Raw genomic sequence first — 26,330 nt, 5'->3', positions numbered from 1 at the left:
TTTGGAATGAAAACTCTAAGGAAATATAAGAAAATAAAATTAAATATCAAATTCATACAGAAACAGAATTATTTAAATATCTTATACATATATTGGTTGGTTCTAATGTAATTCAAAATATTGCTACTTAAATTTATATATATGAAGTTCTAATTTATTAATTAATATATATATATATTTTATAAACGTATATATAAATACAATTATACGCAATCTCTACTTAGACAAGTGTATATATATATATATATATATATATATGAACTATTAGAAACTATGTAACTACAATTTTACTGTATAAGATTATAAATAAATATTGAGACATTGTATTACATTTTGATACAACATTATAATTACAGGTTTTCCTTAGCCACTCCCTAAACCAAATCTTCTGTCTCTCTCAAATATCTCCAGGAACGCCCAATTTAGGAAAGACATTTTTCTATCCTTCAAAACCTCAGAGAACTGCCTGTTCTTCTGTCCACATTCCATGACGTCACTGTGAGTTGGTCGTCTCACCTGTCTCTGTCCATCAGTTTCAGCCATTTTCCTTTTTAGAGAATCACAGTTCTGACTGAGAATTAACTCATTCTGTGGAGAGATGGATCTTTGCACTGGCTGATATGGCTTAAAACATATATGAAATCTTCTGCGTATTTGATAGAGTTCACTATGGGGATGACTCAGTCTAGGAGAGTTTGATATTGGCTTTTGGTAAGATTTTACCTTTCCTGGTTTTATAAATTTAGCTTGATTTATTTTCTTTTCACGATTCTCATGTTTTCTAACAAAATCCAGCATCTGCGCACATTCAAATAATGAATTTTTTTGTGATGCCATAACTTGGGAAACTGAATTTAGGAATTTGAATTTTTGTACAAAAGTTGTTATCATATGTTGTACTTTTCCATTTTTGATGAGAGCTTTGTACAACCGTTCAAATATGGACATGAATGTATATGTACATTCCTTCCTACCAATCCTTAGTTTCTGCAGATCTTCTATTTTGGGAAAATCCTTTGTGACACAATAAATCAAATATCTTAATCTGTCCGAATCATTTTCCCATCCATTAGGAGAGTCATTTTCACAGGGCATTAAATGTAAACGTCTGGACAATGTCACAGGAATCCATATTTTAAATAATTGATTCCTCTCCTCATTGGATAAATCAAACTTATCAGAGAAGCTCTCAAATGTCTCTGAATTTCTACAGGCATGGATTGTGACATCATATTTTGGCATGATTTTGTATAATTTCAGCAAATTTTTCCTCATTTTAATTTAGAGTTGAGCCTGGGTAATTCCAGAATTCTCTGATATTTTTAGTGGCTCTTGTACGTCCGTTCCTCCTACGTCACTCAAGTCTCCTCCCACATCACCTAGTATTTCGGTTTCTCGTATGTCAGTCATGTCTCCTCCCATGTCAGGTTTCTGTATGTCCATCTCTTGGTCAGACCCAAGGTCACCTTCAGTTACAGACACGTGTCTTACTTCTTGTTCATTTTCCACATTACAGTCAGAATCAGTATCACCGTCTGACACTTCTACACTATTTTCCTGCTTAGAAATCTGTAACACAAGACTATGAAAAAAATCTACCAAATGTAGAATATTTCTCAATTTCTGTTTGTCTCTATTTACCAATTTAGAAGTTAACTGTAAATTCTGCAATTCACATTCTTTGTATAAACTGAGCCACAAAACTTCTATGTCATCTCCTACATTAACTTTGAAATTAATATTACTTTGTTTAGCAAAAGAAGAAATTATATTCATATTTTGCTTACCTTAAGATTCCTTGGCTTCTCTTTATCAGCACGTCCTGTCTTCAGTTTGTCTGATTCTTTTCCTGTGTGATTCTGTTCCTTGTTAGTACCTCTTTTTCCTGTCTTTCCTCAGTCTGTAGGTCCTTTCTGCTTCTCGTGACAAACTAGTGAATTTACTGACACGTGAAAAACAGCTGTTCAGCTCGTCAGGACTCCCCCCTTGTTCACGGAAGAAATTCACTTACTTAATTTAAAAAACAAAAAAACAGGACTGGCTGGCTCACCATTGTAAAATAATACTCTTCCTGTATTATTTTTTTCTACTCAGGACTTCTCAAAGTATCAATATCACGATATTCTTATAAAAAAATGTATCTATTTATTCTTGGATTGTCCATTAAAAAGAATCAGATTGCAGCAGGTACATATAATAATTAGTTATAAAGTAATTGTCCATTTGTCCATAATTAGCTTAATTGTTGAGATTCACCCATCTTTCCTTGGATCCTGGTTGGTAAATCATGTCTTTGTCCAGCATGTGTCAAGACCTACATGTCATCTGCTTCTCAGCATGAAGATTCTGTGTCTTGTGGGGTGGGCAGAGCAAGAGAGCCCCCCCTTTCTGTACCATGGCCTTTTATAGCCAGTCGTATGGACAGATGTTCTACATATGGTAGTGAACCAAAAATACACACACAAATAGCGCATGTCAACTAGACACGATGGCTGAGGCATAGAACTCAGAAAAATGATTATCGATTAACATTCCAAATGAATTTCCATAATTAACCATTTAACAGAGACCGCCTGGGAATACCAGGTGCTGTAGGCTTTTGCTTTTTCCTTCCTTCCACCAGCAGGGGGCACTCTCTTCTATGCCTTTTTTCCATTCCCTTTCACAAGTGCACACATTCATTCTCTTTTCTTTTTTTCATTTGCTTTCTCTCTTGCGCTATTTCATCTCTGCAAAATACCAGCATCCTTCTGATCACCGTGGGCCTCCAGCATTGTTGCTTATTTACTTTTAATACTAGGCTCCTTTTCACCAGGACCAGCATCTCCCGGGTGGCTGGAGGCAACCACTGGTAACCCCAAGCAGAAGACCTTTGCAGGCAACACGACCCTCCCCCCTGAAGAGCAGCTCAAAGTCACTGGCAACCATCTCACCCTCTTCCTTCATTCACCCCTGGACGTCTCGCTCCGCCCCCAAGTTACGGGTCCAGCTTGCTCTTTCTGTCACATTACCGCGATGAAGGGTTTAGCCTGCAGGAGACCCTGCGCCGAGCCATTTTTGAAGACACCTGATGCGGCGGGTGAATCACTGCTAAACAAACCACACCTGTAGGGACGGCACAGCCTTTGCATGGACCCTTTGGAGCCGCCCCGTCACCACCAGATTGCTCGCCATCAAGCGATCCTGAGAAAGGCTGGCCGGGCGATGGATCAAGCAGCGTCTACTGGCCATACCACCTTGGATACGCCTGATCTCGTCTGATCTCGGAAGCAAAGCAGGGCTGGGCTCGGACATTACTTGAATGTGAGACCTCCTGGGAGCACCGGGTGCTGTAGACCATTTTGATGACGTTTTTGCCCTACTGCCCAGCTCGGCTAGCATGGAACGGCGCCTTGCCGGACACCGACCTTAAGTAACTTAGATGATGGAAGCCCCAAGGCCTCTGAGCCAGTTGGCAGCTAAGTACGCTACCCCGCCGCCCTTCTCGCAGGCCTGACACCGAGCTCCTTACCACGGCTAGGAGTGCTTATTGACTCCGCAGCTCGCCGTGTGGAAATGATGGCGTTAAAAGCACCCGGGGCCGTGAAGGGGCAGGCTTTCAGTAGGTGCCCAGGGAAGGTTTTGGATGCCGGCCGCCTTGCGAGGGCCAGCAGAAGTAACATGTTTCTCTGCAAAGAAGCTTGTGTAACCAAGCCAGACGGCTGCCAAAGAGCTAACCTCAGTGCAAGGAAGGCAAGGAAGGTGCGGAAGGAATTGGGGAGGGGGGGGTGATTCCTGCTAGGGCCCTGAAATCATAAAACAGGCAGGAGAGTCTGACGCATGGTGATGTAGAGGTTGTAGGGGCAGATAGGGGGTGTTGTCACGTGCGAGCACGTGTGCATGCTGGCTTGTGTGTGAGAGTGCGCTTCCTAGGTGTGGCGCGCTGCAGACAGTCAAAATACCAGCATCCTTCTGATCACCGTGGGCCTCCAGCATTGTTGCTTCTTTACTTTTAATACTAGGCTCCTTTTCACCAGGACCAGCGTCTCCCAAGTGGCTGGAGGCAACCACCGGTAACCCCAAGCAGAAGACCTTTGCAGGCAACACGACCCTCCCACCTGAAGAGCAGCTCAATGTCACTGGCAACCATCTCACCCTCTTCCTTCATTCACCCCTGGACGTCTCGCTCCGCCCCCAAGTTACGGGTCCAGCTTGCTCTTTCTGTCACATTACCGCGATGAAGGGTTTAGCCTGTAGGAGACCCTGCGCCGAGACATTTTTGAAGACACCTGATGCGGCGGGTGAATCACTGCTAAACAAACCACACCTGTAGGGACGGCACAGCCTTTGCATGGACCCTTCGGAGCCCGCCCCGTCACGGCCAGATTGCTCTCCACCAAGCGTGTTACAACTCTACTGTTAGGTTTTTTTTAGTTTGCTGGTCACATGACCATTTTGCCTATTTAATCCGGCTCCGCCCTCCTGGCTTTGCTGGACTTCATTTGTATTTACTACTGTTGAGCTAGCTTGTTGCTCTGTTGCCGTTCTCTGTTAGTTTTGCTAGGTCTTCTGACCCCTATGCCTTTTTGTTGTGTGTTTGTCTTTGACTGCTACTATTTCTGCTAGGAGGTGTCCAACTTTTCCCAGTCCCTAGATCTTGTAGGAATCCCTCCCTCACATCTATATGTCTGCGTTCAGACTAGCCGAGGACTTTAGCGGTTCTGATCGCAGGATCAGGTTCCCCGTTACATCGTAGGGATCTAGTTTAGTTCTATTGTAGGGATAGATCTCCTTTCCTTAGTCTCTGTAGCAGATCATAACAGTAATTCCAGCCATAAAAAAAAAAAAAAAAAAAAAATTTCTCTAAGGAAAGACCTCCAGTTTTCCATCATGGTCTCGGTGCAAGATTTGGCTCAACGCTTGCAGGGACTCTCTCTGGAGGTGACCAAGCTCCAACAACACGTGAGTAGCTGTTCTGGAGCGCATTTTGTGGAACCTAAGGTACGTCTGCCTGATCTATTTTTTGGCAAACAACAAGATTTTTTTTCTTTTAAAAATGCTTGTCTATTATATTTTCGTTTGAGACCCGGATCCTCTGGTGATGAATCACAGCACATAGGGATCATAATGTCACTTTTGCGCAAAGATCCTCAGGGATGGGCCTTCTCTCTCCAACCTAGCGATCCGTGCTTTAGATCAGTGGATAGTTTTTTTTCTGCTTTGGGTTTGTTGTACGATGATCCTGATCGTGTCTCATCTGCTGAGTCTGAATTAAGACGTTTGAGGCAGGGATCAGGTAATGTGGAAAAATATTGTTCTCACTTCCGTCAGTGGTCTGCCCAGGTGGGGTGGAACGATTCTACTTTGAAAAGCTTGTTTCTTGCAGGGCTATGTGAAAGGGTAAAGGATTTACTGATTGCTTATCCCACACCTGGAAACTTGCAGGAGGCAATGCAATTAGCTATACGGGTGGACAGGAGACTGCGTGAAAGGGTTAATGAGAGCAAATCCTCTGCTATGTCAGCTTCGAGTCCTGAGAGGTTCTGTGCTGAGAATGGAGAGCCGATGGAAATTGGGGCGATGGCACCCCGCTCTCAGAAAAAAGACCGCCGACTTTCTGAAGGCTTGTGTTTCTATTGCGGAAATTCTGGTCATTTTATTAAGAGCTGTGTGCTTCGTAAGAAGAAAGAAAAAAAAATGGTCAGTCATGCTCGTATTGCCTGTTTAAATTCTAAGGGAGTATTCCTATCTGCCACTACTGTTGCTCAGGATGAATTAATTGAATTTCGGGTATTTGTGGATTGTGGATCTACTCTGAATGTGATTGATGGGGGATTCTTGGAAAAACTTAGATTAGAACCTAAAACTTTGTCATCCCCTATTGCTGTGGTTTCTGTCGATGGCTCTCCCTTGAAGAGTGTTACTCACAAGGTCTGTGAATTTCCCCTCACTATTAATGGTATTCATCAAGAGAATTTGGATTTGGTGGTATTGGATAATTTGCCTTCTCCAGTAATATTGGGGTTACCCTGGTTAAAATTGCACAATCCTGTACTGGATTGGTCTACCAATGAAATTAAGTCCTGGAGCCCTAAGTGTTATGACAAGTGTTGTAACGGGCGCATTGCTGCTGTGGATAGAGGGGAATTGCCTGTACCTATTCAGGATTTTTGGAGAGTTTTTTCTGAGGAGGAGTCGCAGGTTTTGCCTCCCCATAGAGACTATGATTGTACCATTGAATTTGTCCCTGGCGCGACTCTTCCTAAGAGTCGTTTATTTAATCTTACTATTCCTGAAAGAAAGGCTTTGGAAGAATACATACAGACAAGCTTGGCCACCGGTCACATTAGGCCTTCCAAGTCTCCTGTGGCTGTTGGATTTTTTTTGTAAAAAAAAAAGATGGCGGTTTACGTCCTTGTCTGGGCTTTCGTGAGATTAATAAAATTACTGTACGCAATCCTTACCCACTGCCATTGATTCCTGATTTATTTAACCAGTTAGTGGGGGCCAAGTGGTTTTCTAAAATTGATCTCCGGGGGACATACAATTTGTTGCGCATGAAGGAGGGTGATGAATGGAAGACTGCTTTTAACACTCCTGTGGGTCATTTTGAGAATCTGGTTATGCCTTTTGGTCTCACCAATGCTCCAGCATTTTTTCAGAATCTTATTAATGATATCCTTAGACCTTTAATCGGCAAAAATGTGGTTGTGTATTTGGATGACATTTTGATTTATTCGCCGGATCTGGAGTCTCATTGGCGGAGCGTACGTGAGGTATTACAGTTATTAATGGACAATTCGCTTTTTGCTAAGCTGGAGAAATGTGAGTTCGCTGTACAGAGAATTAGTTTTTTGGGCTACATTATCTCCAGTGAAGGTTTTGAGATGGACCCGGTTAAAGTTCAAGCTGTGCAGGAATGGCCTAGGCCTATTGGTTTGAAATCGATACAGAGGTTTTTGGGTTTCGCCAATTATTACAGAAAATTCATAAAAAATTTTTCTATTATTGTCAAACCGCTGACCGATCTCACCAGGAAAGGTGCTAATGCGGTTCAGTGGACTTCTGAGGCCATTGAAGCTTTTGTGTTTCTAAAGGAGAGGTTCACCTCTGCTCCCATCCTTATGCAGCCTGATGTGACTAAGCCGTTTTTGGTTGAGGTTGATGCTTCTTCGGTGGGGGTTGGTGCGGTGTTGTCTCAGGAAAACAAGGATGGAGTACATCCCTGTGCCTTTTTTTCAAAAAAATTTTCCGAGACTGAACTTAATTACGATATTGATAATCGGGAATTGCTGGCGATTAAACTCGCATTTGAACACTGGCGTCATCTCTTGGAAGGTGCTGAATTTCCCATTCAGGTTTTCACTGATCATAAAAATCTGATCTATCTTGATGCTGCCAAGCGCTTGAATGCCCGTCAGGCTAGGTGGGCACTTTTTTTCTCGCGGTTTAATTTTTCCGTTACTTACATCCCGGGTACCAAGAATGTTAAAGCGGATGCTTTGTCTCGCAGCTTTTCTCCCATGGTCGGTGTTGAGGAGGAAGAGGAGACCATTTTACAAGAAGGTGTTGTGATTGCTGCTTTGGACTCCGTTTTGGAGGATGAGATTCTTAAAGCACAGGAGAATGCCCCATCTAACACTCCCCATGGGAGGTTGTTTGTGACTAGGACCTTTAGGAGAGATTTGTTTGTTGAGTGTCATGAGTCTCGGTTGGCAGGTCATCCAGGAATTTCTGAGACCAAGAGACTTGTGGGTCGCAGTTTTTGGTGGCCTGGATTGCAGAAGGAAGTCATTAAGTGGGTGCACCAATGTACTGTGTGTGCAAGATCCAAGTCTTCGCATGCTCCTGCTGCGGGGTTGCTTTGCCCTCTGGAGGTTCCTAGTGCACCTTGGACACATCTGGCTATGGACTTTATTACTGACCTTCCTCCCTCTGAAGGTTTCACGGTCATCTGGGTGGTCGTGGACCATTTTAGCAAGATGTGTCACTTGGTTCCCTTCATCAAACTGCCTTGCGCTAAGACACTCGCTAAGGCCTTTGTCAAGGAGATTGTCAGACTACATGGTGTTCCTACTGACATTATTTCTGATAGGGGACCTCAGTTCGTGGCTCGTTTTTGGCGTGCCTTTTGTGACAGGTTGGGAGTTCATTTGTCGTTTTCATCCGGATATCATCCTGAGTCTAATGGCCAGACAGAAAGGAAGAACCAGGATGTTGAGCAGTTCTTGCGTTGTTTTGTGGCAGACAATCAAGAGGGGTGGTCTGAGTTTCTGCCACTTGCTGAATTTGCTCTTAACAACCATACATCCTCTTCTGCTAGGTGTTCGCCTTTTTTTTGTTGTTCTGGGAGACATCCGTCTTTTGGGTCATTTTCCAAATTGGTTTCGGCTGTGCCTGAGGAGGAGAGTTTTTCCGGTGATTTGGAGAGAGTTTGGACGGATGTGCGTGGTAATCTTCAGGAGGCTAACAAAAAATCTAAGAGGTACTTTGATAGGAAACGGCAAGAGATTTTGTTTGCGGTTGGTGACATGGTTTGGTTGTCCTCTAAGAATCTGCGATTGAGGATTCCTTCTAAAAAATTGGGTCCCAAGTTCGTAGGGACTTTAAGGTACTTCAGATAGTTAACCAATCTGCTGTTAGGCTGGAGGTTCATACGTCCTGGAGGATTAATCCGGTGTTTCATGTTTCTCTGTTGAAAAAAGCTGATGTGTCGGAGGGTGACGCCTCTGCCACTGTTCCTCCGGTGGTGGAGGACGGGGAATATGAAATTTCCCGCATCCTAAATTCTAGACGGTATAGAGGGAGTTTGCAGTATCTCGTCGCTTGGAAGGGTTTCGGACCTGAGGATAACTCATGGGTGAGAACGGATTATGTTTCTGCCCCCAGACTTGTCCAAGCGTTTCACAGGAGGTTTCCTGGTAAGCCTGGGACTAGGGGATCCGGAGGATCCTCTTAGAAGAGGGGGTACTGTTACAACTCTCCTGTTAGTTTTTTTTTAGTTTGCTGGTCACATGACCATTTTGCCTATTTAATCCGGCTCCGCCCACCTGGCTTTGCTGGACTTCATTTGTATTTACTACTGTTGAGCTAGCTTGTTGCTCTGTTGCCGTTCTCTGTTAGTTTTGCTAGGTCTTCTGACCCCTATGCCTTTTTGTTGTATGTTTGTCTTTGACTGCTACTATTTCTGCTAGGAGGTGTCCAACTTTTCCCAGTCCCTAGATCTTGTAGGGATCCCTCCCTCACATCTATAGGTCTGCGTTCAGACTAGCCGAGGACTTTAGCGGGTCTGATCGCAGGATCAGGTTCCCCGTTACATCGTAGGGATCTAGCTTAGTTCTATTGTAGGGATAGATCTCCTTTCTTTCCTTAGTCTCTGTAGCAGATCATAACAAAGCGATCCTGACAAAGGCTGGCCGGGCGATGGATCGAGCAGCGTCTACTGGCCATACCACCTTGGATGCGCCTGATCTCGTCTGATCTCAGAAGCAAAGCAGGGCTGGGCTCGAACAGTACTTGGATGGGATACCTCCTGGGAACACCAGGTGCTGTAGACCATTTTGATGACGTTTTGCCCTACTGCCCAGCTCGGCTAGCATGGAACGGCGCCTTGCCGGACACCGACCTTAAGTAACTTAGATGATGGAAGCCCCAAGGTCTCTGAGCCAGTTGGCAGCTAAGTACGCTACCCCGCCGCCCTTCACACAGGCCTGACACCGAGCTCCTTGCCACGGCTAGGAGTGCTTATTGACTCCGCAGCTCGGCGTGTGGAAATGATGACGTTAAAAGCACCAGGGGCCGTGAAGGGGCAGGCTTTCAGCAGGTGCCCAGGGAAGGTTTTGGATGCCGGCCGCCTAGCGAGGGCCAGCAGAAGTAACATGTTTCTCTGCAAAGAAGCTTGTGTAACCAAGCCAGACGGCTGACAAAGAGCTAACCTCAGTGCAAGGAAGGCAAGGAAGGTGCGGAAGGAATTGGGGAGGGGGGGTGATTCCTGCTAGGGCCCTGAAATCATAAAACAGGCAGGAGAGTCTGACGCATGGTGACGGAGAGGTTGTAGGGGCAGATAGGGGGTGTTGTCACGTGCGAGCACGTGTGCATGCTGGCTTGTGTGTGAGAGTGCACTTCCTAGGTGTTGCGCGCTGCAGACAGTCAAAGGGATTGTTCCCTTTCATTAAAAGTTAATCCCCGGCTGCAGGCTATTAGAAAGCAACTAACCGCACTCTACTCTCCCTACCCGGGTCTACCGATGAGTCTCGCCTCTGCTCCCGGCCTGTGGCATTGGCCGTGAAGCTGACGTTCCGTCGACAGCGCTGCAGCCGATCAGTGAGCTCAGCGGCTCTGAGTGGGGCGTTCTGTCTTCAAGACCTTTTAAGGAAGCCAGCAAAAAAATTGAAGAGAAGGGAAAGCACAAAAGGACCTGGTCTTCCTGAACGCTGGAAAGGGCATCCGGCAGCCAGCATTCAAAGTAGAAAAGCAGAAAGTGAGAGGCTTGTCTCTGCCTACGGCCACACCACCCTGAACACGCCCGATCTCGTCTGATCTCAGAAGCTAAGCAGAGTTGGGCCTGGTTAGTACTTGGATGGGAGACCACCTGGGAATACCAGGTGCTGTAGGCTTTTGCTTTTTCCTTCTTTCCACCAGCAGGGGGCACTCTCTTCTATGCCTTTTTTCCATTCCCTTTCACAAGTGCACACATTCATTCTCTTTTCTTTCTTTCATTTGCTTTCTCTCTTGCGCTATTTCATCTCTGCAAAATACCAGCATCCTTCTGATCACCGTGGGCCTCCAGCATTGTTGCTTATTTACTTTTAATACTAGGCTCCTTTTCACCAGGACCAGCGTCTCCCGGGTGGCTGGAGGCAACAACCGGTAACCCCAAGCAGAAGACCTTTGCAGGCAACACGACCCTCCCCCCTGAAGAGCAGCTCAAAATCACTGGCAACCATCTCACCCTCTTCCTTCATTCACCCCTGGACGTCTCGCTCCGCCCCCAAGTTACGGGTCCAGCTTGCTCTTTCTGTCACATTACCGCAATTAAGGGTTTAGCCTGCTGGAGACCCTGCGCCGAGCAATTTTTGAAGACACCTGATGCGGCGGGTGAATCACTGCTAAACAAACCACACCTGAAGGGACGGCACAGCCTTTGCATGGACCCTTCGGAGCCCGCCCCGTCACGGCCAGATTGCTCGCCACCAAGCGATCCTGAGAAAGGATGGCCGGGCGATGGATCAAGCAGCATCTACTGGCCATACCACCTTGGATACGCCTGATCTCGTCTGATCTCGGAAGGAAAGCAGGGCTGGGTTTGGACAATACTTGGATGGGAGACCTCCTGGGAACACCAGGTGCTGTAGACCATTTTGATGACGTTTTGCCCTATTTCCCAGCTCGGCTAGAATGGAACAGCGCCTTGCCGGACACCGACCTTAAGTAACTTAGATGATGGAAGCCCCAAGGCCTCTGAGCCAGTTGGCAGCTAAGTACGCTACCCCGCCGCCTTCACGCAGGCCTGACACCGAGCTCCTTGCCACGGCTAGGAGTGCTTATTGACTCCGCAGCTCGCCGTGTGGAAATGATGGCGTTAAAAGCACCCGGGGCCGTGAAGGGGCCAGGCTTTCAGCAGGTGCACAGGGAAGGTTTTGGATGCCGGCCGCCTAGCGAGGGCCAGCAGAAGTAACATGTATCTCTGCAAAGAAGCTTGTGTAACCAAGCCAGACGGCTGCCAAAGAGCTAACCTCAGTGCAAGGAAGGCAAGGAAGGCAAGGAAGGAATTGGGGAGGGGGGGAGTGATTCCTGCTAGGGCCCTGAAATCATAAAACAGGCAGGAGAGTCTGATGCATGGTGACGGAGAGGTTGTAGGGGCAGATAGGGGGTGTTGTCACATGCGAGCACGTGTGCATGCTGGCTTGTGTGTGAGAGTGCGCTTCCTAGGTGTGGCGCGCTGCAGACAGTCAAAGGGATTGTTCCCTTTCATTAAAAGTTAATCCCCGGCTGCAACCTATTAGAAAGCAACTAACCGCGCTCTACTCACCCTACCCGGGTCTACCGGTGAGTCTCGCCTCTGCTACCGGCCTGTGGCATTGGCCGTGAAGCTGACGTTCCGTCTACAGCGCTGCAGCCGATCAGTGAGCTCAGCGGCTCTGAGTGGGGCGTTGTGTCTACAAGACCTTTTAAGGAAGCCAGCAAAAAAATTGAAGAGAAGGGAAAGCACAAGAGGACCTGGTCTTGCTGAGCACTGGAAAGGGCAGCCGGCAGCCAGACGTCAAAGTAGAAAAGCAGCAAGTGAAAGGCTTGTCTCGGCCTACGGCCACACCACCCTGAACACGCCCGATCTCATCTGATTTTGGAAGCTAAGCAGGGTCAGGCCTGGTTATTACTTTGATGGGAGACTGTAAAATTAAACTCTTTCTTTATTATTTTTTTCTACTGAGGACTTCTCAAAGTATCAATATCACGATATTCTTATAAAAAAATGTATCTATTTATTCTTGGATTGTCCATTAAAAAGAATCAGATTGCAGCAGGTACATACAATAATTAGTTATAAAGTAATTGTCCATTTGTCCATAATTAGCTTAATTGTTGAGATTCACCCATCTTTCCTTGGATCCTGGCTGGTAAATCATGTCTTTGTCCAGCATGTGTCCAGGCCTACATGTCATCTGCTTCTCAGCATGAAGATTCTGTGTCTTGGTGGGTGGGCAGAGCAAGAGAGCTCCCCCTTTCTGTACCATGGGCTTTTATAGCCATTCGTATGGACACCTGTTCTACATATGGTAGTGAACCAAAAATACACACACAAATAGCGCATGTCAACTAGACACGATGGCTGAGGCATAGAACTCAGAAAAATGATTATCGATTAACATTCCAAATGAATTTCCATAATTAACCATTTAACATTTCCCCATTTTTTGAGAATAAAAGGACTTTAACTGAAATTTCTCAAAAGAAGATACATTCATCAATCATTTTTTCTTTCCTTCTTCCTTGGCAATATCATTAAATTTCCATAATAATAATAATAGTAATAATAGTATCAATATCGGATTATTGTTATATAATGATGTGAATTCATGTTATGGTAAGCCGTGACTAATATTCATTTAATATGTATAATTATACTTCCCTATATCTAAATTGAAGCAATCGCGGGTTCAATCGTCATCATCTGATTTCATCGGGTCGTCGTCTCGTCTTCTTCTTGGTTCTTTTATAACACAGTCTTTAGATGAAAACTCTTTTGAAATAAATTACAGCATGTAGATATTGTACAGTCCATAATTGTGTTCATTATTGTTCAGTCCATAAACTGTACTCTTTATTAGAAAGATCATGTGTGTCAGTTGATAAGAAAACAAAGTCCATGGATGAAATGTAGCTTTAATATTTGTGCAGTGTCACCTGGACTTATGTTGGATCGTCTTTGGAATCTTCCGTGTGTCCGCACTGGTCTCGTGTCACTTTTGGAACAGATGTGACGTCTTTGGTCAGTAAAGCAAGGGTTAACTTGACACTTTCCTGCTTTATATAGCACCATAACCAGTACTCAGTCCTTTATATACAGGACACATATGCCAGGTTTTACCTGTTCACCAGCTTTCATTGAAGCGTTGCAGGTGATAAGAAACCAGTGGAACGTGATGAAACTTGAACACAACACAGTACATATAGGATCATCGTCCTCTGCCGTCCTGGTGATCAGTGGTGTGAATTGTATTGTATGTAATGGACACAGTCTATTATAACACTCAGCATTCACACCTGTTACCTTCTGAGACGTCCGGATATCAGTTGCTTCTTCTTGTAACTTTTGAGAATCTCTTTGATTTATAAAAATTAAAAGTCTTTATTAAGATAGAATTCATAATTGCGATGTCTTGATTGAAGTCTTCATTCCCTAATCTGATACCAAATCTGGCAGTTTTTCCTAAAAAATTCCACCAAAAAATATTAAATTATGCAACTTTGCATGTAATACCCTTCTTAATTATACCATAGTACCTTATTATTATTTCTTCTTTATTAAAATGTGTGGAAAATAAGTATTGATCAAAAGTGATTATGTAATCAGGATCAAAAACACATTTCCCCCCTTAATACCAAAAATATTATTTTATAAAATTTATGTATATATCAGAACCAAATTAAAAATAATTATTCTTCTAGAAATATTGTGCATAAATTTCATATCGATGAGTAGCATAGATTTGACTAAAGAGAGGTGTGTACCTATTTAGGTAACCATTAGTGTTGAGCAATCCGATACTGTAATATCGGGTATCGGCCGATATTCGCGGTATCGGAATTCCGATACTTAATTCCGATACTTTTACAATATCGGATACCGGAATCGGAAGTTCCCATAATGCCTGCGCTCTGCAGTGTCTGTGAAGGATGACAAGTTGGATGGCAGCGCGATCTAGCCTGTCATCAGAATGCCATCCCAGCGTGGGAGAATTCTCCTGATTGTTTAAAAGCCGGCGGGCGGTAAAAAGCCGCCAGCTTTTAAACAATCACACAGCCCCATACTGCTTCCCCGCAGCCTCCCACCCCGATCCTCCGCTCCCCTCGCCACCTCCAATCCCAATCGTAAATTAGGACTGGGCGGGGAGCGCAGCACCAAGGAGCGAAGGACCCGGGCGGGGAAGCCGGCAGTGAAAAGACTTCACCGCCGGCTTTCCCGCCGGTTATTTCAAATGAACAGCTGAGGTATCAGGTGATGCCGATCAACTGTTCATTTGAAGTCGTCGCGGTGCCCTCAGAGGGTTCATGTGAGTTCATGCTTGACTGCATGAACTCACATGAACTTTCCCACGGCCGCACAGGTCAGCCTCACCTCCCAGACCCGTCATGATTAGTGTGTGTGCGGGGTGTGTGTGCGCGGTGTCTGTGCGATGTGTGCGGGTGTGTGCGTGCAGGCAGACATAGGCCGATGTGACACTACTACTCCCATCGGCCTATGTCTGTCCCCCGTCCACTCCTGCCAGCAGGATCAGCTCGATGGGAGCAGTAGTTCCCATCAGCCTGATCCTGCTATTTAAACTGCCCTACTGTGTCCCCAATAAATGTTAGATACATGTCATTGGTGGCCAGTGGTTACCTACAATAAATTAGTTCATACATTACCTGTCCCCGCCGATCGCCACCTAAAATAAAGGAAAAAATAAAAAACTACACCTGTACTCACCTAGACACCTAATTCCCCGAAGCCATCGATCTCCTGTAATAAAATATAAAATAATAAACCACAACCTTATCCTTACCCCTCCGTAGCAGTCCACGAGTGTCCCACGAAGATCTCCAGTTCAGAGCAGCCACATAGAATGTGACCGCTCTGAACCGCTGCTGCCGCTAGAATGACGGGGCCGTAAGGGTTCACCGGAGTTCAGGCAGCGCTGCTCCGGTTAGCTGCTTTACGGCCCTGCTGTATCGTGAGAAATTCCCACGGTACAGCAGTGCCGTAAAGGAGGTCTCCGGAGCTGCGCTGCCTGAATGCACTCCGGTGACCTCAGTCAGTGGCTCCCGCTGCCGGGAGCGGACATGTTCCCGGCAGCGTGAGCTTACAGCAGCCATGACAGCTGTCACCATCTCCAGATGTGACAGCTGTGCATGGGAGATCAGCGCAGGAACGTGGACAGGTAACTATTATTTTTAGTAAACTAAGAATTAAATAAAATTGTGTGTTTTATTTCAAATAAATTATTTTTTTCTGGGTGTAGTGTGTGTTTTTTCTTTTTAACACTTTGTAGGTTAGTAATGGGGGTGTCTTATAGACGCCCATCATTACTAACCTGGGCTTCATGGCAGCTGGCGCTGACATGAACCCCACCACTATTACCCCCTGCCACCGCACCAGGGCAGCGTGGAAGAGCGAGGCTAAGTGCCAGAATTGGCGCATCCTATGGATGTGCCATTTCTGGGGCGGCTGACGGCTGGTGTTTCTAGCCTGGGAGGGAGACATTATTCATGGCACCCTTCCTGGGCTATTAATATCAGCCCCCAGCTGTCTGCCTAGCCTTTGCTAGCTATTAAAATAGGGGGGAACCCACGTCATTTTTTTGGAGGGGTCCCCCATTTTAATAGCTAGTAAAGGCTAGGTATTCAGCTGGGGGCTGATATTAGTAGCCTGGGAAGCTCCGTGGGTTTTACCCCCTTCCCAGGCTTCAAACATTTGCCCCAGCTGTCTGCTTAACCTCCGCTAGAGACTAAAATTATGGGGGATCCCACGCCATTTTTTTTTAAAATAAATCCTTTATTTTAACACTAAATGACATTTGAGGAGTTAATAAAGATGCAGTCCCTAAATTATTATTTATTTTTTAATTAATTTTTCCCAAAACTTTTGACGTGGGCTTTGCTATATTTTTGTATGCCAGCCAGGTACAGCATCCAGCTTCTATGAACGCGCCATTTTCCGGGGCGGCTGCAGACTGCAATTTTCAGCGGGGGGGCAGAAAGCTTGGGCCTCCCTGCGCTGCAGATTCCATCCCCCAGCTGTCTAGTTGTACCTGGCTGGTCACAAAAATAGTGCGAAGCCCCACGTTTTGTTTTTTTTAATTATTTCATGAAATTCATGGAATAATTAAGAAAAAAAGGGCTTCCCTATATTGTTGTGTCCAACCAGGTACAAATAGGCAGCTGGTGGTTGGGGGCAGCCCGTTCCTGCCTGCTGTACCTGGCTGGACACAAATATAGTGCAAAGCCCCACGTCAATTTTTTTTAAATTATTTCAGGAAATTCATGAAATAATTAAAAAAAAATTATGTGGGGCTTCGCCCTATATTTGTGTCCAGTCAGGTACAGCAGGCAGGAACGGGCTGCCCCCAACCACCAGCTGCCTATTTGTACCTAGCCGGACACAACAATATAGGGAAGCCCTTTTTTTCTTAATTATTCCATGAATTTCATGAAATAATTAAAAAAAAAAATACGTGGGGCTTCGCCCTATTTTTGTGTCCAGCCAGGTACAACAAGGCAGCTGGGGGCTGGAATCCGCAGCGCAGGGAGGCCCAAGCTTTCTGGGCCCCACCCGCTGCAAATTGCAGTCCGCAGCCGCCCCGGAAAATGGCGCGTTCATAGAAGCGCCATCTTCTGGCGCTGTACCCAACTCATCCAGGGCCCTGGTGCGGTGGCTCACTGGGTAATAAAGGGGTTAAGGCCAGCTTGGCATTATCAGCTGGCCCTAAGCCCGAAATTCATGGGGTCACGCGAATATTAGACATGACCACCATGAATTTCTAGTAAAGTATTTAAAAAAAACACAAACACCCAGAAAAAAGTCCTTTAATTGAAATAAAGACACAATTCTTTATTGTTCTAAATTGAACCATACTTACAGTCACGCCCATTCCAGCTGAAGCCAACGATCTCCTGCAATAAAAGAAAAATAATAAACCAACATCATCCTTACCTTTCCATGGTTCCCAGGACAGCTTCAGCTCTGCTACATCGAGATGACAGGCTGGACCGCAGCAGAAAGCTGCCATCCAGCCTGTCATCCCGCAGACACTGAGAAGCGCAGGCATGCTTGCGCTCCTCAGTGTCTCGCTGTGACGGCATCCAGATGAGCCGAGGTCATGTCCAATGAACTCAGCTCACCTCATGCACGTCACTGACAGCGTGGGAAAATTCTCCTGCACTCAGCGCTTCAGCGTGAGAATTCTCCCACGCTGTCAGTGACGTGCATGAGGTGAGCTGAGTTCATTGGACATGACCTCGGCTCATCTGGATGCCGTCACAGCCAGACACTGAGGAGCGCAAGTATGCCTGCGCTTCTCAGTGTCCGCGGGATGACAGGCTGGATGGCAGCGTTCTGCTGCGGTCCAGCCTGTCATCTCGATGTAGCAGAGCTGGAGCCGTCGTGGGAGCCATGGAAAGGTAAGGATGATGTTGCTTTATTATTTTTCTTTTATTGCAGGAGATCGTTGGCTTCAGCTGGAATGGGCGTGATGGTAAGTATGGTTTAATTTAGAACAATAAAGAATTGTGTGTTTATTTCAATTAAAGGACTTTATTCTGGGTGTTTGTGTTTTTCTTTAACTTTGACTATGGGGTTAGTAATGGGGGTGTCTTATAGACGCCTCTCCATTACTAACCTGGGCTTGATGTCATCTGGCATTATAAGCTGACATCAACCCCAACCCCATTACCCCACTGCCACCGCTACAGGGCAGTGGGAAGAGCGAGGCTAAGTGCCAGAATTGGCGCATCCTATGGATGCGCCATTTCTGGGGCGGCTGACGGCTGGTGTTTCTAGCCTGGGAGGGGGCCAATATTCATGGCACCCTTCCTGGGCTATTAATATCAGCCCCCAGCTGTCTGCCTAGCCTGTGCTAGCTATTAAATTAGGGGGGACCCCACGTTATTTTTTTGGGGGGGTTCCCCCATTTTAATAGCTAGTAAAGGCTAGGTATTCAGCTGGGGGCTGATATTAGTAGCCTGGGAAGCTCCGTGGGTATTACCCCCTTCCCAGGCTTCAAACATTTGCCCCAGCTGTCTGCTTAACCTCCGCTAGAGCCTAAAATTAAGGGGAACCCCACGCCATTTTTTTTTAAATAAATCCTTTATTTTAACACTAAATGACAAGTACAGTAATCAACACTGTCACTGTACTTCATATATATGTGACTGACATGTTTCTATCTATCTAATCTATGTGTGATTCTCTATTCCTTCTATTCTAAATTGTCGGGTACAGATGCTGAAATGCCGGCCGGCTTTTTTAAAGAGACGGTGCACGAAAACACTAATATTTTTTTAAATAAATCCTTTACACTAAATGACAAGAACAGTAAGCAACACTGTCACAGTACTTCATATATATGTGACTGACATGTTTCTATCTATCTAATCTATGTGTGAAGCTCTATTCTGTCTATTATAAATAGTCGGGTACCGCTGCTGAATTGCCGGCTGGCTTTCTTAAAGAGACGGTGCACGAAAACACTAATATTTTTTTAAATAAATCCTTTACACTAAATGACAAGTACAGTAAGCAACACTGTCACAGTACTTCATATATATGTGACTGACATATTTCTATCTATCTAATCTATGTGTGATGCTCCATTCTTTCTGTTGTAAATTGTCGGGTACCGCTGCTGAATTGCCGGCCGGCTTTCTTAAAGAGACGGTGCACGAAAACACTAATATTTTTTAAAATAAATCCTTTACACTAAATGACAAGTACAGTAAGCAACACTATCACAGTACTTCATATATATGTGACTGACATGTTTCTATCTATCTAATCTATGTGTGAAGCTCTATTCTTTCTGTTGTAAATTGTCGGGTACCGGTGAATGCCGCTGATGAATTGCCGGCTTTTCATGTCATTCTACATTATTCTTAGTTGTTTTACTTCATGTAGAATTAACCTACAAGGAAAGAAAGGGTTTATTTTCATTCCGATATTTGTCTCCCATTGACTTGCATTGGTTTCCGGTATCGGAATCGGCGATATCCGATACTTTTTGGGTATCGGCCCGATCCAATCCGATACGATATTTCCTGATATCGGAAGGTATCGCTCAACACTAGTAACCATTAAAAATAATATTATAGTTATTCAAGAATATTATCATGTGGAAAATTATTCTAAATATAAATTTGCTTTGTAAACCATTTTGATGTGTGGTTGCCCTTATCCACTATTAGTTAAATCAAGAAATAATAATTATTAAAGAAATATAGAAATATATATATGTAGATAATACCTAATTATGTATTATAATTTCCTCAGAATTAAATATATTTTTGTACCTTCACATAAAGAAACATTTTTTTTTTTCAAACATACAAACATACGAGGCCTCTGTCACATCAATCACACTTAGCAGCTGCTGATTTACTCATCTGTCACCTTCACTCTGACATTCACAGATCTGTTCAACTCAAACATTCCACATATGAAGTTTTAGATATATATATACATATTTAACCCAAAATTGTTGTATCCCAATTTATTAATGCGCATTGCCATATCAATTGAATATCTTTATATTTCTTTGAATATTCCCCAAGTACATATTATATTATATGAGAGTAAGTCACTGGAATTTCAGACACTTGAAAAAACTCTTGTCTTAGATTCTTTTTTCACTGGCTGCCCGGTCTTAAGTTACATCAGTTGAAAATAGAATGAATGGGATCCTATACTATTAGCTCAAAGTTCAAAGGCCGCAGCTGTCACACGTCATGCTGTAAAGCTACTTTAATTTGCACGAACACTTCATGCACAGAAAATATTAGCAACACAAAAGAATTAATAAGTATTACATATATATTATAGTTCAACTAGATATATTGTTATTATTTTAAAATGTTATACACATAAAATCATGCAATTTTTTTTACTTCCTGTGTGAATAAAGAAATAAATCCATTTTAGAGTTCTTTGATCAAATCCTGCTTTGGAATGAAAACTCTAAGGAAATATAAGAAAATAAAATTAAATATCAAATTCATACAGAAACAGATTTATTTAAATATCTTATACATATATTGGTTGGTTCTAATGTAATTCAAAATATTGCTACTTAAATTTATATATATGAAGTTCTAATTTATTAATTAATATATATATATTTTATAAACGTATATATAAATACAATTATACGCAATCTCTACTTAGACAAGTGTATATATATATATATATATATATGTATATATATATATATATATATATATATGAACTATTAGAAACTATGTAACTACAATTTTACTGTATAAGATTATAAATAAATATTGAGACATTGTACTACATTTTGATACAACATTATAATTACAGTTTTTCCTTAGCCACTCCCTAAACCAAATCTTCTGTCTCTCTCAAATATCTCCAGGAACGCCCTATTTAGGAAAGACATTTTTCTATCCTTCAAAACCTCAGAGAACTGCCTGTTCTTCTGTCCACATTCCATGACGTCACTGTGAGTTGGTCGTCTCACCTGTCTCTGTCCATCAGTTTCAGCCATTTTCCTTTTAGAGAATCACAGTTCTGACTGAGAATTAACTCATTCTGTGGAGAGATGGATCTTTGCACTGGCTGATATGGCTTATAACATATATGAAATCTTCTGCGTATTTGATAGAGTTCACTATGGGGATGACTCAGTCTAGGAGAGTTTGATATTGGCTTTTGGTAAGATTTTACCTTTCCTGGTTTTATAAATTTAGCTTGATTTATTTTCTTTTCACGATTCTCATGTTTTCTAACAAAATCCAGCATCTGCTCACATTCAAATAATGAATTTTTTTGTGATGCCATAACTTGGGAAACTGAATTTAGGAATTTGAATTTTTGTACAAAAGTTGTTATCATATGTTGTACTTTTCCATTTTTGATGAGAGCTTTGTACAACCGTTCAAATATGGACATGAATGTATATGTACATTCCTTCCTACCAATCCTTAGTTTCTGCAGATCTTCTACGTTAGGAAAATCCTTTGTGACACAATAAATCAAATATCTTAATCTGTCCGAATCATTTTCCCATCCATTAGGAGAGTCATTTTCACAGGGCATTAAATGTAAACGTCTGGACAATGTCACAGGAATCCATATTTTAAATAATTGATTCCTCTCCTCATTGGATAAATCAAACTTATCAGAGAAGCTCTCAAATGTCTCTGAATTTCTACAGGCATGGATTTTGACATCATATTTTGGCATGATTTTGTATAATTTCAGCAAATTTTTCCTCATTTTAATTTGGAGTTGAGCCTGGGTAATTCCAGAATTCTCTGATATTTTTAGTGGCTCTTGTACGTCCGTTCCTCCTACGTCACTCACGTCTCCTCCCACATCACCTAATATATCGGTTTCTCGTATGTCATTCATGTCTCCTCCCATGTCAGGTTTCTGTATGTCCGTCTCTTGGTCAGACCCAAGGTCACCTTCAGTTACAGACACGTGTCTTACTTCTTGTTCATTTTCCACATTACAGTCAGAATCAGTATCACCGTCTGACACTTCTACACTATTTTCCTGCTTAGAAATCTCTAACACAAGACTATGAAAAAAATCTACCAAATGTAGAATATTTCTCAATTTCTGTTTGTCTCTATTTACCAATTTAGAAGTTAACTGTACATTCTGCAATTCACATTCTTTGTATAAACTGAGCCACAAAACTTCTATGTCATCTCCTACATTAACTTTGAAATTAATATTACTTTGTTTAGCAAAAGAAGAAATTATATCCATATTTTGCTTACCTTAAGATTCCTTGGCTTCTCTTTATCAGCACGTCCTGTCTTCAGTTCATCTGATTCTTTTCCTGTGTGATTCTGTTCCTTGTTAGTACCTCTGCTTTATGTCTTTCCTCAGTCTGTAGGTCCTTTCTGCTTCTCGTGACAAACTAGTGAATTTACTGACACGTGAACAACAGCTGTTCAGCTCGTCAGGACTCCCCCCTTGTTCACGGAAGAAATTCACTTACTTAATTTAAAAAACAAAAAAACAGGACTGGCTGGCTCACCATTGTAAAATAATACTCTTCCTGTATTATTTTTTTCTACTGAGGACTTCTCAAAGTATCAATATCACGATATTCTTATAAAAAATGTATCTATTTATTCTTGGATTGTCCATTAAAAAGAATCAGATTGCAGCAGGTACATACAATAATTAGTTATAAAGTAATTGTCCATTTGTCCATAATTAGCTTAATTGTTGAGATTCACCCATCTTTCCTTGGATCCTGGCTGTTAAATCATGTCTTTGTCAGCATGTGTCCAGGCCTACATGTCATCTGCTTCTCAGCATGAAGATTCTGTGTCTTGTGGGGTGGGCAGAGCAAGAGAGCCCCCCCTTTCTGTACCATGGGCTTTTATAGCCAGTCGTATGGCACACCTGTTCTACATATGGTAGTTGATATGGAATAACGTCTCAGTCTCCCAAAGGATGAGTGCACACACTATCTCTGCAGATTAAAGAAAGTTTTATTGTAGCCACAAGAGCTCTGATCAATATTAGAACAGAACTGCCTCATTGTATTGGGGCACAATTCTTATAGTATAAATTGTGGGTTTTACATAGTAGGTGGGACATAGGAAGATTATAACATAACCAACCATCTTACAATATAAACAACTAGCATCCAATCATTAGTAATCAGGCGATTACATAAAATGCTTACCTATGTACTTATATAATTACTTGATGCAATGTACCTGTTTTGTTGGTCAATGTGCTTTCCCTAGATCAACCTGACCTCAAAAGGGCATTTTGACTAAGATAAGCAACCCCTGCAAATTCCACAGTGGCTTGGGTAAACTTTACATCTTTGCTTAGAGATTATTGATTAATCTTATAATAATTTAGTTGTTTAAGCAGCATATTTTACTACATTGGTTTATAGGAGTGTTAAAGGGTTATATTAAAAGGGATTAATTGATATGGTATACTAATTTTCCTATCATTTTCCTCTCTCTGATAATAATATTATCACTTGTCACTTACACCTCTACATCAAAGTAATAGTATCTTCTGCCCTCTCTCCGAAAAGGAGGGGGAGGAGCAAGGAGAGGTATTTCAGAATTTTCATTTGCCGGAAGGAGATGAACGTTTAAGACGTTCTTGGGTCTTCAGATTTTGTTTATGGCCCACTTACATAATTTTATGAGCAATATGATGATGAAAGCAAACAGACAAATTTGTAGGAACATGTAACCTACACCGACAATCCATCCTCCTATACCTTTAAACCAGTTAGCAGGGTTCAACCATTGTAACCAACTGCTAAAAATGGTTTCATCATCATGGGAATGTTCTTCTCTGAATCTTTCTTTTAATTCCATGGCTTTGGCGATGTGTTTATCTACTCTGACTGAAAAATTGGCATCTACATAGTTGCAACAGGCAGGACCGATTATCTGACACATACCTCCTTGACTGGCCGTTAAATAGTCTAATACTATAGTATGTTGATTTAGTACTTTTGCATGAAACCGAGTTTGATTGTTTAGTATTAGGATGGCATCGAATACTTCATCTGTGACATTATCAAACAATTCTGCTAATTGTTCAATGTTATGAGAATTGTGGATAGCCAATCCTGTAATTGTGAGAGTGAGTCCAAACTTTGTGTACCATGGAGTGTGTATCAAAGGCTGGGTTTTAGCTCTTCTCTTCTGCATCATATGTCTTGGTATCTGATCAAGGTCTATCTCATCATGGGCGATGGTCCATGTAGCTAGGGTCAATCTTGCTAGGGTACATGTACCAACACCATCATAAGGTAGAAATTTGTAAGCAAAAGTTCCACAAACATAATACATATTTTCTGGAAGAATGATATGTTCTCCACCTAAATGGGATAGTAACCTATAAGAAATTTCAGATGCATACCATATGAGGGGTTGTAACCTCGGGGACGGGCACCATGGGTGTCTTAGTATTGCTCTTACTGTTTGATTGCATGTATTCGTATCTTCATTATATCCTGAACTATTTATTAAATCATGCAACAAACCTGATGTTCCTTTGGTTAATTCGTATACTAGGCCCCCGAATAGAGTAGATCCTTCATTATTTTCTGATGTATAGGGGACATGACTTGGTAGAAATATAACCTGTAATGATTCTAGATTAACAGGTATGGATCCCAACTCATTATTTGTAATATTAATTCTATTACATCGTATGCTGGTAGATCCTGGACCACATACAGCTATGCTGTGGGGTGTAATGAGGGATAGATCTCGAATCGCTACCCACCATGGTGGAGCTGTCCATCCTGCTATTGGAAGGGACACACGAGTGTTGTTATATCGTGAAGCACTTAGATTTGTGGGGAATGTGAAAGTTTCTTCCAATGACAGGATAAGTTCCTCCATTGGTACAGGAGTAGCTAAGAAAGGCATAGATTTTGAGGATATTGGTGAATGAGTGTGTAACGGGTCTGGGAGGCGGAACCTCTGAGCTACTATACAAGGGGGCGGTCCTTGTAAGGGAGCGGGTGGCGACCAGGGTAGACGGGCAGGCAGTCACAGCAGGTGACTGGGACAGTCTCTGAATGAACGGACAGGAGGTCACGGCAAGTGACCGGGGCAGTCTCTGGATGAACGGGCAGGAGGTCACGGCAAGTGACCGGGGCAGTCTCTGGATGAACGGGCAGGAGGTCACAGCAAGTGACCGGGGCCGTCTCTGGATGAACGGGCAGGAGGTCATGGCAAGTGACCGGGGCAGTCTCTGGGTAAAGTATTGGTACGACCTGTGGCGGCAGATGATAGACGTGAGCTCCCAGGTGAGAAGGCGAGAGTCTCTGGATAATCGGGTGGTCACAACATGTGACAGCGGAGCCTCCAGGAAGACCAACAGACAGGTAGCAGATGAGCGCTCCCAGGTGAGCGGGCAGGAGTCTCTGGACAGGCGGGTGGTCACAGCACGTGACGGCAGAGCCTCCTGGTAGGCTAGCAGACAGGCAGCAGATGAGCGCTCCCAGGTGAGGGGGCAAGCTGGTCCTTAGACAGACTGACAGGAGTTGGAAGGCAGACCGTCGGACCTCAGGCTAGCAGGCAGGTAGCAGGATAACAGGCAGGAATTAGACAGCAGACTGGCAGGAATCTGGCAGGTATCTGGCAGGTAACTGGAAACGGGACCTGAGGGCTGAAGCAGAGCAGTGAACAGTGCTACAACATTGCTCGGGCACCTCCATTTTGGAGGAGGTGCCTTTTATATGGGAGGTCCTCCGGCAATTGGCCGGGGACTCCTTAGGACGGCGCGCGCGGTCCCTTTAAGAGAGGGGGAGCGCGCGCGTGCGCGCCCTAAGCACACTGCCGGGGAAGGAGCGCGTGCCGGAAGCAGCGGGGAGAGAAGCGCTGGAGGACGCCGCGCCAGGAGCGGGGAGGTGAGAGGGACGGCGTCTCTGCCTAGAACGGGGCAGAGACGCCGATGCTACAGTACCCCCCCCTTTAGGCCCCCTCTTTTTTTGGTCAGAAAGAAATTTCTCAAGGAGAAGCGGGGCGTTGATGTTCTCCCTGGGTTCCCAAGTTCTCTCCTCAGGACCAAACCCCTTCCAATCTACTAGAAAAAAGGTTTTTCCTCTTACCCTCTTGGAGGCCAGAATACTCTCTACCTCAAAGATGTCATCAGCGGAAACCGGAGCAGGAGGGGCACCTGGATTTTTGGAAAAAAAGTTAAAGACAACGGGTTTGAGGAGAGATACGTGGAAGGAGTTGGGGATCCGTAGGGTGGCCGGGAGTTTTAATTTGTAGGCCACAGGGTTAATTTGCCTGAGGACTTCGAAGGGGCCGATGAATCGAGGACCCAACTTGTAGGAGGGTACTTTGAGCCGCACATGTTTGGATGAGAGCCAAACCTTGTCTCCCGGACGGAATTGGGG

At 43.7% G+C, this 26,330-nt stretch overlaps 2 non-coding genes and 2 pseudogenes across 2 annotated transcripts; all 4 read left to right on the top strand.

Moving 5' to 3' along the window:
- Positions 1 to 3,218: 3,218 nt before the first annotated feature.
- Positions 3,219 to 3,338, top strand: LOC141269448 (5S ribosomal RNA; annotated as a pseudogene).
- A 6,078-nt stretch (positions 3,339 to 9,416) lies between these two features.
- On the top strand, positions 9,417 to 9,536 carry LOC141267018 (5S ribosomal RNA). The gene has a single exon (XR_012321037.1). It is a non-coding gene; the product is annotated as a 5S ribosomal RNA (ribosomal RNA).
- A 940-nt stretch (positions 9,537 to 10,476) lies between these two features.
- On the top strand, positions 10,477 to 10,595 carry LOC141270384 (5S ribosomal RNA). Its single transcript, XR_012321622.1, has one exon. It is a non-coding gene; the product is annotated as a 5S ribosomal RNA (ribosomal RNA).
- A 621-nt stretch (positions 10,596 to 11,216) lies between these two features.
- LOC141268843 (5S ribosomal RNA) lies at positions 11,217 to 11,336 on the top strand (annotated as a pseudogene).
- The last annotated feature ends 14,994 nt before the right edge of the window (positions 11,337 to 26,330 follow it).

Source organism: Phyllobates terribilis, unplaced genomic scaffold (assembly GCF_046119375.1).
Source record: "Phyllobates terribilis strain yellow unplaced genomic scaffold, ASM4611937v1 Scaffold_4__5_contigs__length_816908805, whole genome shotgun sequence".
NCBI classification, from domain to species: domain Eukaryota; kingdom Metazoa; phylum Chordata; class Amphibia; order Anura; family Dendrobatidae; genus Phyllobates; species Phyllobates terribilis.
Note: the sequence above shows the minus strand (reverse complement) of the source record. Positions and strands in the feature narration are given on the sequence as shown.